Below are 15,284 nucleotides of genomic sequence, written 5' to 3' on the forward strand. Positions count from 1 at the left end.
AGAAAGAAAGAAAGAAAGAAAGAAAGAAAGAAAGAAAGAAAGAAAGAGAAAGGAAGGAAGGAAGGAAGGAAGGAAGGAAGGAAGGAAGGAAGGAAGGAAGGAAGGAAGGAAGGAAGCTATTTTTTGTTTGTAGAGGCTGGCCACTGTGGCTCTTTTAAATTGGGGGGGGAGGAGAAGTGGGGGTGTGTAGAGCATGCATATGGAGATAAGAGGATAACTTACAGGAGTTGGTTCTCTCCTTTCATATAGGTTCTGGGGTTAAACTCACATCGCGAGGCCTGACAGAAGTCATCCTCACTCACTGAACCATCTCACCAGCACCCCTGTGTCTCTATTACTAGCGATTGTGAATAATTTTTATAATCATCATTAGCGATGTAGCAGTCTCACATTCTCTGAGCCAGACACGCATGAGAATCAGTGACATTATTGTCTTCATACAATAATGGTATGTTTGGGATGTTTTTAGAATTGACTCTTAGCTTGACTCTCTCAGTGACCAAACCGGTCCGAGGATGACATTTTCATGAAAGATGGACAGTTGTGTCCCTTTATGGTAAACACAATGAGAAAGATGCTCTCTTATGTAGTTCTGAGTGGAAGGAGGCACTTGTTTGTGCTCAGGAAATGCTCTAGAGGGCCTGGCACTAAACTTCAGCCTGCTCCTCTCCTCCTTTCTATCAATTATTCATTGTAATGGGAACAGTAACACTTGCAGAGGCTTCAGATACACATGACACCACCCAGAGACATCCATTTCCCCATCCTTATTCTGGCAATAGCACTGTAGAGGTGTGTACAGAGGTGCATAGGCCTGTAGGGGATAGCATCCACCTAGGCCCTTTTCTGTCACTCACCATTGAGAAAGACTAAGATTTCTTTTTTAACTATTGTTGCCTTTAAAACATTTTTCTGTTTTTCTAATTGCGATATGTTTGAAGTTTGAACAGATTGGTAAAAACTGGCCACATGGCAAATTTTGTGAATGCTTAAAATTATTGGCCCCAGACGGGCATAGTGCCCACACCTGTGATCTCAGGACTTGGGAGGCAGGGGCAGGAGGATCTCTGAGAGTTTGAGGTCAGTCTTTTCTACATATCAGGCTCTGGAACAGCCGGACTACATGGAGACCCTGTGTCTAGATACACAGTTAGATAGGTAGGTAGGCAGGTAGAGAGATAGATGGATAGATGGTGGATGGACAGAAGAAAGAGAGAAAGAAAGAAAAAAGAAAGAAAGAAAGATCCCAAAGTACCCCCACTCTGAGGAGCAGAGGTGAGACACAGGCAAGCACAGGTGACAGAGCTTAAAGGTGCTATTTGTCAAAAGCCTTCTAGAACAAAATAGGCAGCAAAAGGGTCACAGAGCCTGCTAGACACTGCCAAGAAAAACCCCAGTTCATACACAAGAAATATAGTCCTAGATGACAACAACTTCATCCCAAACTTTTAGAGAAAGATAAATACGCAGCCACAATCTTGAAACTGGCCTTCCTTCCACTCCCAAGATTCTGAGAAGGTGGAGTTCCTGCCACGGTGAGGAAGCTCATGTTGGTGCAGCTTCGGCACATGTGAAGGGTACCCTGCACTCTACAGTCTCAACACCAGCAATGTTTCCTTGGGAGTCTAAAAGTGCACTAGAAATGATACCTTTAATTATTCATCCAGCCCCTCTGTTTTCTCACTGACTTCTAAATAATACAAGATTTGCCCACTCCAGTCAGCTGAGAGGTCCAGACAGCGAGTAAAGACAAGCCGAGCCCTCTTTCCTTCTTCTGCTAGCAAAGAAAATTTGCTATCTGAATCCATTCCTTCTTGAGTTAATTCCATCTCATCATAGTGTTGATTTAAGAAAACTTACTTGATTCAGAGTCCCAGTAGATAGGTGGAGTCATTAGGAAAGCTATTTTCATGACTTCTCTGTGGGTCAATCAGGAAAAGGAATGTGCAATCATATTTTAAAATCATGCCCCAGAAAATCTAGAAGAAATTCTTACATTTCAAAACCAACTTAAATGGAGAGGAGATAATCTGTGAAACAGCACCTTGCCCCCATCTCTGACAGGGACCTAAGAGTTTCCGCTCACAGCAGAAAATGATGCCCTGGCCAGAGGTAGCAAACTTATCGCTTTGATTGCACAAGCCACAGCAAGGGCAGCATCTACAGAGGGAAGAAAGCAAACGCTGAGAACAGAACCTACCGTGGAGCTGCTCCATCGGGCAAGAGCTTCTCTCTCCCCAAAGAGTCTGCTTGTCTCTTCTCCCTCTGGAGGAGGGAAGACTTTATAGCCATGGCCATCCCAGCCCCGCCTCCTTCTCTAAGCTTCTTTGAAAAAAAGGAATACAAAAAGAAAAAAAGAAAATTTCTCCTTTACACCATGCAGGAGACATTTTAGAAACTGAATAGGGATGAGCCATGCCTGAGTATGTAGAAATGCTTAGATGATAATTATTAAATGCTAATAAGGTAAGCTTTCCCAATTTCCACTCTTGGCTTGCCACTAATACCAATTCATACCAAAATCTAATTTCTATAGTTAGTGGCACATTTTAAAAACCACAAATGAGATGGGAAATGCTCATTATGAAAACTGATGAGATTAATTAATGAATTAAAAGCCTTAATTAAAATTAGAAAAACACTCTTAAATGGAAGCAATGTAACCGACATTGCTCTTTTGCAGATTTGCAGATTTTCCCAGCTCTCTCACATAGCCTTGGGCTGCCTATGTAGGGCTTAAGAGAGTTGTCACTGAATCTGGGCTGGATCAGCTTTGCTACTTTACAGTTATTTCCACATAATTCCCCTTTATACTTCTTCGTCTTTGTAAAGTTAGCCCAGAAGAAAAGAGCAGATATAAGAAGAGAAGATGAAAGAATGGCCAGTGAAGAGCTTTCAGCCTTAGATGACATGACAACAATGCCTTGTTCTAACTGGAGGTCCTCTAGTATTGGCTATTATCTCCAGTTTATGATTGTATATGGAGTGTAGGCTATAAACATGTAGAAACTGAAGGGTATAATTTCAAATTTGATAGCATGGGCTGAAAAGATAGCTCATGCTTGCCTGTAAAGCCTGAGGGCCTGGCTTGGGCCTCGCATCCACATAAAAGCCAGGTGTAGAAAGTATGCACTTGGTAATCACAGCATTGAGGAGGTAGAAACAAGAAGATCCTCAGGGCTTACTGACCAGTCAGTCAAATTTAATCAGTAAGGTCTAGGTTCATTGAAAAACCCTATGTCAAAAATAAGGTGGGTGGGGCTGGAGAGATGGCTCAGTGGTTAACAGTGCTGGCTGTTCCTCCATAGGACAAGAATTCAATTCCCAAGAACCATATCAGGGAGCTCACAACCCCCTGGAACTCAAGCTCTCGGGACCTAACTCCTTCTTCTGGCCTTGGCAAGCACTGCATGGACATGACACACATATACAGATACAATGATAAATAAGGTAGAGATAAATTGAGACGTGTCAACCTCTGGCCTCCACATGCATACCTAAACACACATAAAACTTCTGGTGTGTTAATAAAATTAAAAAAAAAAAACTGCTGGCATGGGCAACACAGATATAAAGGAGTTTGCGATTAGGCAGGACGCATATCAAGGAACACCTCTGTAGAGACAGGCATTTGAACAAGCTCCGGAAGGAGGGCTAAATGCTCATAGAAATTCCCGTAGATTATATTTTCAGTGCAAAGAGAAAACCCTTCAGAAAGAGGGGCAAAAGATGTCAGACAGACATCCCTAGCTCAAGTGCCCGAAACATGGACCCAGATGACAAAGGCTATAACAATGGCCAAGTGCAAGGCAATGTGGACGGGGGTGGGGGAGGGTGTCAGGGTGGAAAGTTGGAAAGTAGAGCAATGGCTTTTTTTTCTGTGAGTGAGGAAGCCTGTGAGAGGAGATCCTACCGCAAAGTCGGCAGGGAATCAGCGGCATCTCAGGTTCACCCTTAAAAATAGATCATAGGCTCAGAGCATCCTGCACCCTCTACGGTCTCCTTCCCTACCCCACACTCTTGCACCTCCACTTGTGGATGGAGCCAACAAACCCAGGCACCTCTTTGCTTGATCTGCACCATATGCAGCAAGGACCTTCAGAGAAATCAAGGGATCAGAACGCAAAACCTAAAACCTAAATAGAAACGTCAAGCAAACTAAAAAGGACTAGGCACAAAGAAAAGCAGACAGTAGGGTGCCCACTCCACTTCCCATGTGAGCGATGCCTGTGTGTGTCAGAATGTCATGAGGGAGCCTGGAAGGTCTTGCCTTTGAGCAAAATTTCCAACACATCAAAGCATGTATTGCCAAGTGACTGGTACACGTTACAACGTACTCGTACAATTCTGTTGAGTGCTCAAACTGTCCCTAGTGAGAACAACCCCTAGAGACAGAGACTTGATGAGTCTGCTACCTGGGGGCTATATGTTGGGAACCCTGAGCTGAGCCTGGATGGCCTCATGGCACTGAAGTCTCAGAGCCTGACCAGACTTTGAAAGTTGGGTAGGAGACAGGGATGTGCTGTAACAGTGACCATGTGTTGGTCCTTACTGAGAGGGAGAAAGGCAAAGCAATGCATCTGTGATGCTGAGCATCATGGATAGGATGAGGGTTGACCCTGAGAAGCAAGAGATCCATGAACAAATGCCTTCTTTAAAGGACCTACTTGAGAGCAAGCACTTGCACTCTAGACCTAAAAGGTGCTTCAGGCTTCCTGAAAACGTGGCTCCACCTCCCTATCTCCTCCAAGTAGTCTCTATTATGATCTTAATTATGTCCTTCTACCATATTACATTGAAGAACTGACTCTTCACCCCCAGTATGAGCCTACTTGGAAATATCATCTTTAAAGAGATGGTTAAAGGGATGTGGATCAGTTGGCAAAGCACTTGCCATGCAAGCATGAAGACCTGAGTTTGGATGCCCAGCATCTATGTAAAAAAGCTGGAATTGGTGGTACACATCTGTAATCTCTGTGCTGGGAAGTCGGGGACAGACAGATCTCTGGAACTCACTGGCCAGACTGGTAAACCAATAAGCTCTGGATTCAGTGTGAGACTGTCACAAAAATTAAAGCGGTGAGTGACTGAGGAAGACACCCAATGTCAAATTCTGACATTCATATGCATGGACACACATATACATGCCCCCATGCACCCAGCCATATGAACACATGCACCTGTCATCCACACCACCACAATAATAACACCTAAGCAAACAGGTGATGAAGGCAAAATGAAGCTATTAGATTGAGTTCTTATCTCTACTAAAGAAACAAATAAACAAAATCTTTGTAGAAATGTGCAAAGGGAGTAATCCAGTGATCTGCACGGAGAAGATGGCCATCCATAGCCAAAGGGAGAAATCTCAGTGGTTCCACACGCCCCTCGGACTGCCAGTCTCCAAGAGCAAGAGTAACAAAAAGTCTGTCACTATTACAGGTGCCCAAGAAAGGCAAAGAAATCTCCTAAACTCTGTGGTATGAGCTTCCACTATCTCCTCAGTTCTGCCCAGCTCAGCAGCTTGAGCTAAGACTACAGTGAGAAGCACCAGGAACCAAGGGGACTGTCTGCGTCTCCAAGTGAGGACAGTGAAGCCAGGAGAAATTTTCTCATTGATTTTCTGGGTACCAAACTCAAGTTATTCACTTTTATCTCCTAAGTTTTCATTATTCATCCAAACTTCTATCAAAAAACAATAAACTATAATTTGGCCAAACCAAACCAAGTTCCATTTCAGTATCTTTAGCATGTCCTAAAAGTCATGTATGAATGGATCTTCACCATAAGTCATCTAGAGGTGGGCAAAAGAGTTGGGGAAATGGCTCAGTCAGCCTAACATGCTTACAAGATCTAATTGATAGTTCCCCAGAACCCACATAAAAGCCAACCACCATAGCATGTACTTATAATCTCACTGCTGGGAAGGTGGAAACTGGTGGGGCCTGCTGGCCACCTACCCTCATCTGTGAGCTTCGGGCAAGTGAGGGACCCTGTCTTAAAAAGCAAGGTGGTGTACATACCTTGTGTACATACATACAAATGTTCCCAGCCAGCAGCCCCCATGGCCTCTGGCAACAGTGAACTGTGACAAATGTGGAGTCTTATGGCTGTACCAGATGTTGAGAATAAGTGATGGTTGAGTGCTTAGCCCTAAAAAAACAAAAACGACAACAACAACAAAAACTTCTATCATCCTTCATAAAGCTTAGAGAACTCTGCAGAAGAGGGGGCATAAAGAGGGTAAGAGCAAGAGTGAAGGGAGAAAGGCTGCAGAAGGCTGTCTCCTGGATAAAGCATGGCCATTTGAAATCATAAACTCTCAACAAACACAAATAACTGCATAAAAAGCCCATCACTAGCCAGACAAAGATGGGAGAGGGGTTCAAGGGTCAGAGGGAGCTTGCCCATCACTGCTGAATTAAGTAATAGATTCAAGAGAATGGGGAGTCACTACCTTCAGTTGTGTTCACACTGGTGACCCAACCAGGCTCCAATTGATCATCTCAATCCAATGATTACACCATTGGCCCCTGTTAAACCAATGGGCCTCACAACAAGACCAAAAATCATAAATCTGAAAAAGAAACAGATGAAGATGCTGGGGAAGACAAGAGAGGGCTGAGGAGAAGGTAACCAGAATGTGTTACATACATGTATAAACTCATTAAAAAGCTAATTCAATTTAAAAAGAAAACATGGCAGACAACTTTTTTTTCTGCACAGCCTTGGCTGTTCTGGATCTCCCTTCGTAGACCAGGGTGGCCTCAAACTCACAGAGATATGCCAGCTTCTGCCCCCCAAATGCTAGGATTAAAGGTGTGTACAACCATGCCCAAGATAGACAACCCTTTAGGAACAAGACCTGAGGTTGACCTCTGGCCTCCATGTACATGTGCACCTCAGACACACATTCACCTGCACACTTGAACGCACGTGGACACACACAAAAGAAAAATAAAAATTAAAATGAGCAGTAAGCAAGGAAAACAACAGTAGAAAATACAGGCAGAGCAGTATTTTATCAAGTATTCATATTTTATCAAGTAGGCTTTATTTTTTTTAATGCTAGGTAGTTGTACTATCTCTTAATACCAAGAGATGTTGGCAATAATCAAAGTCATCCAGTTCCATCCACCAAGCAGACATCACAGGTAAGAAACAGTGTTGATCTTGCTGGCTCCTCCGGGTCTTCTGATCCCCACTAGGATAAACATGGGCATTCACATGCTTTCTGCAAAATTTGTAGACTTGGACTATCCCAGCTTTGTGTCCCGCCTGCTTGCCCCTTAAGAACATTTGTCAGAACTAGATGAACCAGAAGTGGTTGACAGTAAGAGCTACAAAGCACTTGACATCACTGTGCACTGAAAATGTTCTGGAGGGTGGCGAACTCCTTGTGTTTATGGATTGGATCTGAAACGCATAGGTTCATGTTCCAAGCACGTGTGCCCAGCCACTGGTGCCAGGGCAAAGGCTGTGTAGCTATCTGCGAGCGAAGAGAGTTAGATTACTAAGAGTGAGCCTGAAGACGGGAACGCAGACCCAATCTCAGCAGTCTGCTTCCTAGCCCACTCAATGAACAATCACTGCCACATGCCCTCACCCCCACAGACTGAGCCCCCACCATAATGCCCTTCCCACTCCTCTGGACTGAACCCTTAGAAACCATGAGCCAAGATAAGTCCTCCCTCCTAGAAGTTGGTCCTTTTGTCACAGCAACGGAAAAGAAGCCATCACACAGCATATGTTTTTCTTCAGTGAAAAACATTTTAAAAGCACTGAGTGAGACTGGTTCTGGGTTGGCACTAGGCTCTAGGGCTTTGCTAGCTCTGTAACTGTGAACAAAGCTCACAAAAAATGGGATCCTGTCACCTGGACTCAGGTGTGTCCTCAAAGGACCAGCTGTGGTGATGGACAAACCCAGTTAGAATCTTTTCTGGCTCGGCAGTCAAGAGTGCTCACTGCTCTTGAGGAGGACCCAGTTTGGTTTCCAGGATACACAGTGGGTGGCTCACAAGTGCCTGCACCTCCAGCTTGAAGTGGTCTGAAGTCTCCGGCCTCTGCAAGGCATTGCATTCCGCTCACACACTCACCCCTCCGCATGCACACACATCATTTAAAACAGAGTCAATCTTTACAGAAAGAATTCCTTCCTACCTCTGACATCTTTGGTCCTCTGGGGTTCAGTTTGTTTTGCCGGGGACTGTAGGGAGAAAGGAACTTTACCTTACTGCCCAGTCCCACTAAAGCACTGACATGCTCATTTGTCCCATCAACACTAAGCTCCACTGCATACTCAAAACCCTATTCCTATACTGTAGATGATTCACACAGAATGAATCCCTAGGATTCTGTGCTGAACTTTAAGACCAGGATCCCTAGGAAACCATGGCCTGGGAACCTGATGATTCTCAAGTTCAGTGGGGCTTGAGCACTACAGCTCCAAAAAAAAAAAAAAAAACATATGTCACCAAGAGACAGCACAGGATGGGGCAGGAGCCAGTGTTCTGTCCTCAAGGTCAGGGCAAGCAGGGATGGAATAATGACAGAGAAGTGACTGAAGTGATTGACTCCGCCCCAACATTCACCATCGCATGTGACAAGACAGGAAGGAGAGAGGGAGGTTAAAATGAGCGCAGGAAATTCCAATGTGAGTTTGTATTGCTTCTGGACTGCTAGAGCCACAGTCACGGGAGAGCAAAATCCCTCCAAAGCGGAGGAAGTGGGCTGTTTGCCTCCAGTGGACAGCCAGTCCCCATGGCAGCTTGCTCACTCTGACCATAAAGAAGCCAGGACACCAGCAGAAGGGCCAGGCACTTCTGGGTCTCCTTTCCATCTTCCCAGACTGCCCCTCCTCCAATCCTATTACTTCCACGCCTGCTGGAGGCCTCCTGCTATCCTGGGCACTGAACCCATGGTGTTCTTCCTCCATTGTACAGAGCAGCACACAGCAGAGGCCTGCCCTCTCTGGAGGAGTCTGTGCCATGAAGGACACTGAAAGGGAGGATCCCTCTCATAGTCTGCCTCAAGTGGGGGTCACACAGGGTCTATGTTCTTGTTTCGCCTTTTTGATCATGTGTGGAGATGCAAGTCTGCATAGGCCTGGGCCTTTCCCTTCCCAGGAACCCAGGTCTCCCCAAGAGAGAGAGACTTCAGGTACTAGCTGAGTGGACCCATCATCCAAAGACTGCTTCCCATTCTAGGAGGGGAGTGATAGAAAGGAATATCACAACCTAGTCTTAGTCCTGGCTAAACCTATAGTCACTGCCTCCTTACTGCTGCAACGACAGGCATGCACCACCATGCTAAGCTTGTCATGGATGTCATGTGAAAATCTCTGGCTCAGATGTCACACTGGGTATGGAATCAGAGTGTCTACGCCACATGCCACAGAGATGAAGACATAATACCTGAGCACTAAACTCTCCCGCAACAGCACCCGAAGATCCCTGACCAAGAGAAGAGATTATGAGTCCTAGCCACTGGTATCAGTGATGCTACAGAGCCAAGTATGGTAGCATGGGCCTGTAACTCCAGCATTTGGGTGGCCAAAGCAGGACAGTGGTGAGTTCAAAGCCAGTCTGGGCTACACAGTGAGATCGGGTCTTTAAAACCAACTAACCAATGAACAAACAAAAATGAGCCAAGCGTGGTAAGACACCCCTAAAATCTCAGCAATTAGAATGTCTAGTTCAATGCAAACCTGGGCTACATAATGGGACCCTGTCTCAAAAGATGAATGGATGGATGGATGGATGGATGGATGGATGGATGGATGGATGGACGGATGGACGGATAGATGAATGGATGAATGGATAGAATTTTTTAAGGAGTCTATGAGACCCAAAGTAAATCATTTCAAAAGTCCTCCAAACTTTAATTAAACTGTATTCTTAAATGTCCACTTTCAAATAGATGAAGCGAGGCTGGGAAGAGGGGAGGGTAGGCTTTTGAGGAATGCATTCCCCTGCCTCTGTGTGTGCTTCAGTGCCTGAGTGAGACAGAGAGTATTAAAAATTCACATGGTCTTCAATTTGGCCTATCTGACCTTGCCCTGTCCCATTTTAGAGCTCTGGGCATTAAAGGGCTCTAATAAGAACCCATTTTTTCCCTTTTATCCAAATTACCGAAACTTTGAGATCACAGAAAGAGTTCTGAGTGATTGCTGACCACTCTTGTGTGGTAACGACACAGCAAGGAAAACATACTCCTGGCTCATGTGGCTTCAGAGCTGCCACTAGACTTCTGACCAATGATGAGATGCCCCTCCCTTAAAAGCATGGTGGCCGAGGGTGATGAAAGTAATGGATGAGGCAGGGGTGGCCATGCACAATTAGGGTCATTAGTAGCATTGCCATCCCACAGAGGGCCTTGAGGGCAAAAGGGTTCGAATGCCAGAGATGAAAATAGCCAGGCATCACAAATGGGAATTAAATATTTGTCCCGAAAGTAAGCTGATGGGAAAGACATCTTCCAACCAGCAAGGGGATGCCATCATGGCATGCTAGCCCCTGAAGCCTTGTCCCTACCCAGGCACTAGCTGCTATAAACTCTGAGGTAGGGGCTGCAAACCTACACACAAGAAAGTCTGTCCAGCAAAATCAAGTTATATAAGCAAGGATTGGGTACCAGTTATAAGATTCTGGTCTATTTGGCTGAGACAGCCTACCCAAAAATTCAGATAGGCTTTGTAAAATATGTACATACTACATATAATGTATGTCACATTTAGCACCTATGTGTCATATGTGTGTATATATGTGTGTGTATATATATATATTTATATGTGTATGTATACATCCTTCATACTTCAGTAACACCCAAAGAAAAAATTTATATTTATGTGTGTGTTTGTGTGTGTGTACACCTGTGTGTTTGAGAGAGAGAGAGAGCATTTGTGTAGGCCAGAGGTCAGCTGTCCATGCTGGGTTTTGCTTGTTTGTTTTTTGAGACAGGGTCTCTCGTTGACACCCAGAGCTCCCTGGATAAAACTCCCTGGCACTCGCTGGATAAGGAGTTTCAGGATCCTCCTTGTCTTTGCCTCTCCAGCTCTAGGACTGCAAGTACGTGCCACCACTCCTAGATTGTGTATGGGTGCTGGGGAGAGAGCTCAGGTCTTCATGCTTGCTCAGCAAGTGTGTTAGCAACTGAGCTATCGTCCCAGATCCGTGGATTCCTATTTGTAATAATCCTACAACACAAATTCTCTGTGTGGTATGCACTCACCTGTGACGGAGTGGGGGAACTCCTCAGCAAGAAATGAAGTCAGGAAAGCAAAGCAGAACTTGGAGATCTTTGGATCTGGGCTTCTGCCTGAAGGTGTCACCACTCTGGATGAGGCTCACCCCCTCCGTCAGCCCTTCCTGGAAGTAGGGTTACAGAATGCCTAATGCCTGTCCCTTAGTTGATTCCAAATCTATTCACCTGGACAGCCAAGTTCCTGTGTGGCTTCTGACAGATTTACAAGACAGGATGTTTTTATTGAATAGATCTCGCGATTATGGGATATGGTTAATTTTTTTAAATGTTTGCTACCTACAGTACTACATTTCTACAGCTACAGCAAAGTGCCTGGAACAGTCTCTGTTTGGGGATACCCACCGGATAAGGCTACTGGGACACAGATTTAAGCCAATGGAAAGTCTTTATTAGCTGGCTGGTAACTACATTGTGTGCTCAGAACCACAGTGTAGCACTGAGCCTTTTTGGGGGTGAGCTTTTAGGCACTAAAACCATATTCTGGGTTGACATACTTCAGTTAACAAGAACAGTTAGCTAGAATTAAAACTATAGAAGCCAAAAAGCAAGGTTAGTACATTTAGAGACTTAGAACTATGGACTTTGATAGATTCCACATTTGTTTTCATTTTGGCAGGCTGTGCTGTCTATGTAGTGAGTTTTATGGCCTGAATAGTACTGCCATCATGGAGTTAGTTGTACTAAGGTCTGGGTTCCTATTATAGTATGCTTTTGAAGAAGAGAAAAACAAGATGACAAATTGGGAGGTCAAGGCTGATGTCAACTGGCCCTGTTGCTTTAGAGTCTGGTGAGGACAGTAAGTGGCCAACGCAAGGGCCAAGGCAAGGCACATATCAGAGCATGCTGACATACCCGGAGCTAGAAAACAGGAGAGAAAGAAGCCTTTTGAGGGTATGTCCCCTGTGACCTCAGGATTTTCCTTAAAGGAAAATCTTCTAAAGGTCCACAGCATCCCCTAGGAGACAAGCCTTTTCATCTGGACAATTCAGGAGCACTGTTCACATTCAAAACACACCCCCAACCCATCCCATTTGCTTTTCAAGCTCTTGAAGACAGCTCACGTGATGTTTTAAAGAAATGATGACATTAAGGAAAAATCATGGACCAGAGCAGGGACTGAACCTGGGGCCAGTGCAATGCCTTCCTCTGCCCTGAGTTAAGTTACACACTCCAACAGATGTTATCATTGAAGATCACTTCTAAGATTTACAAAGCTGACAGATGCAACGTGAAAATTCATTTTTTTAGCCATTCTGATGGGTGTAAGGTGAAATCTCAGGAAATGATTTTCATTTCCCTGATGACTAAGGATGTTGAGCATTTCTTTAAGTGTTTCTCTGCTATTCAATATTACTCTTTGAGAATTCTCTGTTTAGCTCTGTACCCCTTTTTAACTGGATTACTTGATTTGTTGCTTTTTAACTCTAACTCAAGTGATAATACATGCCAGAGAGGATGTGGAGAAAGGGGAACCCTCCTCCATTGATGGTGGGAATGTAAACTTGTACAACCACTTTGGGAATCAATCTGGTGCTTTCTCAGATAATTAGGAATAGCGCTTCCGCAAGATCCAGCTATACCACTACTAGTCATATATCCAAAATATGTTCAAATATACAACAAGGACATTTGCTCAATCATGTTTGTAGCAGCTTTATTCATAATAGCCAGAATCTGGAAACAACCCAGATGTCCCTAAACTGAGGAATGGATACAGAAATTGTGGTGTATATACACAATGGAATACTACTCAGCAATTAAAAACAAGGAAATCATGAAATATGCAGGCATATGGTGGGAACTAGAAAAGATCATCCTGAGTGATGTATCCCAGAAGCAGAGAGACACACATGGTATATACTCACTTATAAGTGAATATTAGACTTATAATATAGGATAAACATACTAAAATCTGTACTCCTAAAGAAGCTCAGCAAGAAGGTGGATCCTGGATAAGATGATCAATCCTCACCCAGAAAGGCAAATGGAACAGACATCAGAACAGGCAGAAAACAAGGAATAAGACAGGAGCCTACCACAGAGGGCTTCTGAAAGACTCTACCCAGCAGGCTATCAAAGCAGATGCTGAGACTCATAGCCAAACTTTGGGCAGAGTACAGGGAATCTTATGAAAGAAGGGGGAGATAGAAAGACCTGGAGGGTTATGGAGCTCCACAAGGAGAGCAACAGAACCAAAAAATCTAGACCCAAGGGTCTTTTCTGAAACTCCAACCAAGGACCATGCATGGAGATAACCTAGAACCCCTGCACAGATATTGTCCATGGCAGCTCAGTGTCCAAGTGGGTTTCCTAGTAAGGTGGGAACAGGGACTATCTCTGACATGAACTCAGTGGCTGGCTTTTTGATCACCTCCCCCTGAGGGGAGAGCAGCCTTACCAGGCCACAGAGGAGGGGAGAGCAGCCTTACCAGGCCACAGAGGAAGACAATGCAGCCAGTCCACCCTGATAGGCTAGGGTCAGAGGGAAGGGGAGGAGGACCTCCCCTATCAGTAGACTTGGGGAGGAGGAGGGGAGGAGATGAGGGAGGAAAGGCAGGATTAGGAGGAGATGAGGGAGGGGCCTACAGCTGGGATACAAAGTGAATAAACTATAATTAATAAAAAATAAATAAATTTAAAAAGAAAAAAAAAGAAAATCCTTCTTTTAGCTCTAGATTTGAAAAAAGAAAGGACTGACAGGTCCCCGCTAATGACAAGAGGTCTTTTTCCCTATTACTTTTGTCTTTTTCTTTATTCATTTATTCATTTCTCTCTTCCATCCCTCCTTTCTTTCCTTCATCCCTCACTTCTTCCCTTCTTCTTCCTTTATCTCACAGATGCACATCAAAAGGCTACTGCACCCATCAGATGATACTGGATATGTGGAAATCACAAAAGTGAAACACTTCACTTTTTGAGAGGGAGAATTTAATATTACAGGCAGACTAGAATATAGGCCAAAGAATAAGAGCACTCCCTACTATCTTCGCTAGAACCTATGATGTTGTTTGGTTTTGGTTTTGTTGTTGCTGCTGTTTTTAATTTGTTTGTCAATTTTCCATCACACACCAAAAGCAAGCTAGCTGTGAGTAAGAATTGGTCCCTTTTATTTTCCATTGTATCTTAAATACCTAAAACATAACCTGGACTAAATTTGGTGCTCAGAAAGCAATAGCTAAGTAACAAGAGAAGATAGAAAGGAGGTCAGAAATGTGCCTGTCTGGGGGAAAGTGCAAGCAGCACAAGCCTGACAGCCTGAGTTTGTTCCTCAGAGCCCACAGAAACGACCTGGGTTTGGTAATCATGCACCTGGTCGTCCTGCGGTGTTCAGCCATGTGTGTGCTGCTTATAACAGCAACTGAGCACTGTGATAGCAATTTTAACTCCCCTTAATTTTCCTTCTTGTGGAGGATTTAATTGTGTTACAACTTATAATATCATACGAAAGTGACAGAAAGAGAGACTGGAAACAAATCCTTTTCCCGCTGTATTAGCCCTTTTAAGCGACTAGCATTGAAATGCTTGCTGAAGGGTGACTTCAGAGCAGCCTAAGCTTGCGATGTTACCTCACAGGCCCAGCACACATGATCATGTCTGATGACTCGGTAGAGGAGACCAATGGAGAACATCATCACCCCGTAAAATTAATTTATTGGGCTTTATTTCTTCCATAATTATTCGCCACCCCACTAACTGTTATAACTGAGACAAGATGACAAATGTGGTAGGAATCCAGACAGTGTAGTTATTTATATTATGTCGTCTATGGAATAGATCAGTCAGAAGAAGAAAAAATAGCCAGTCAAACAGGCACAGACCCAGAGCCAGCCTGTGAATCGGAACTCTCATCTGTTGCACAACCATGGAAGTTGCCAGGTCTTGCTGTCTGTCTGTGTCCTACCTGTCGAATTTACAGAGTTGGAGGTGGCACATTTTTCAGATCTTTCTACGAGCATGGCTCATCAGTTTCCAAGGGAAAGAAAGAAAGAAAGAAAGAAAGAAAGAAAGAAAGAAAGAAAGAA

General features: G+C 44.3%; 1 protein-coding gene across 5 annotated transcripts in view; it reads right to left on the minus strand.

The window, feature by feature from the left end:
* The window catches only part of Trpm8 (transient receptor potential cation channel subfamily M member 8), a 107,312-nt gene that overhangs the window by 83,670 nt on the left and 8,358 nt on the right, over positions 1-15,284 (minus strand). Inside the window, exon 1 of one of the 5 annotated variants that reach the window (XM_055616434.1) lies at positions 6,024-6,038. The exons of the other annotated variants lie outside the window; for them this stretch is intronic. The gene's annotated coding sequence lies outside the window, so the exon portion shown is untranslated. Of the gene's footprint in view, positions 1-6,023; positions 6,039-15,284 lie in introns of those variants that run through there. 5 annotated transcript variants of the gene reach the window in all.

This window comes from Psammomys obesus, unplaced genomic scaffold (genome assembly GCF_907164565.1).
Source record: "Psammomys obesus unplaced genomic scaffold, mPsaObe1.curated_primary_1811, whole genome shotgun sequence".
NCBI classification, from domain to species: Eukaryota; Metazoa; Chordata; class Mammalia; order Rodentia; family Muridae; genus Psammomys; species Psammomys obesus.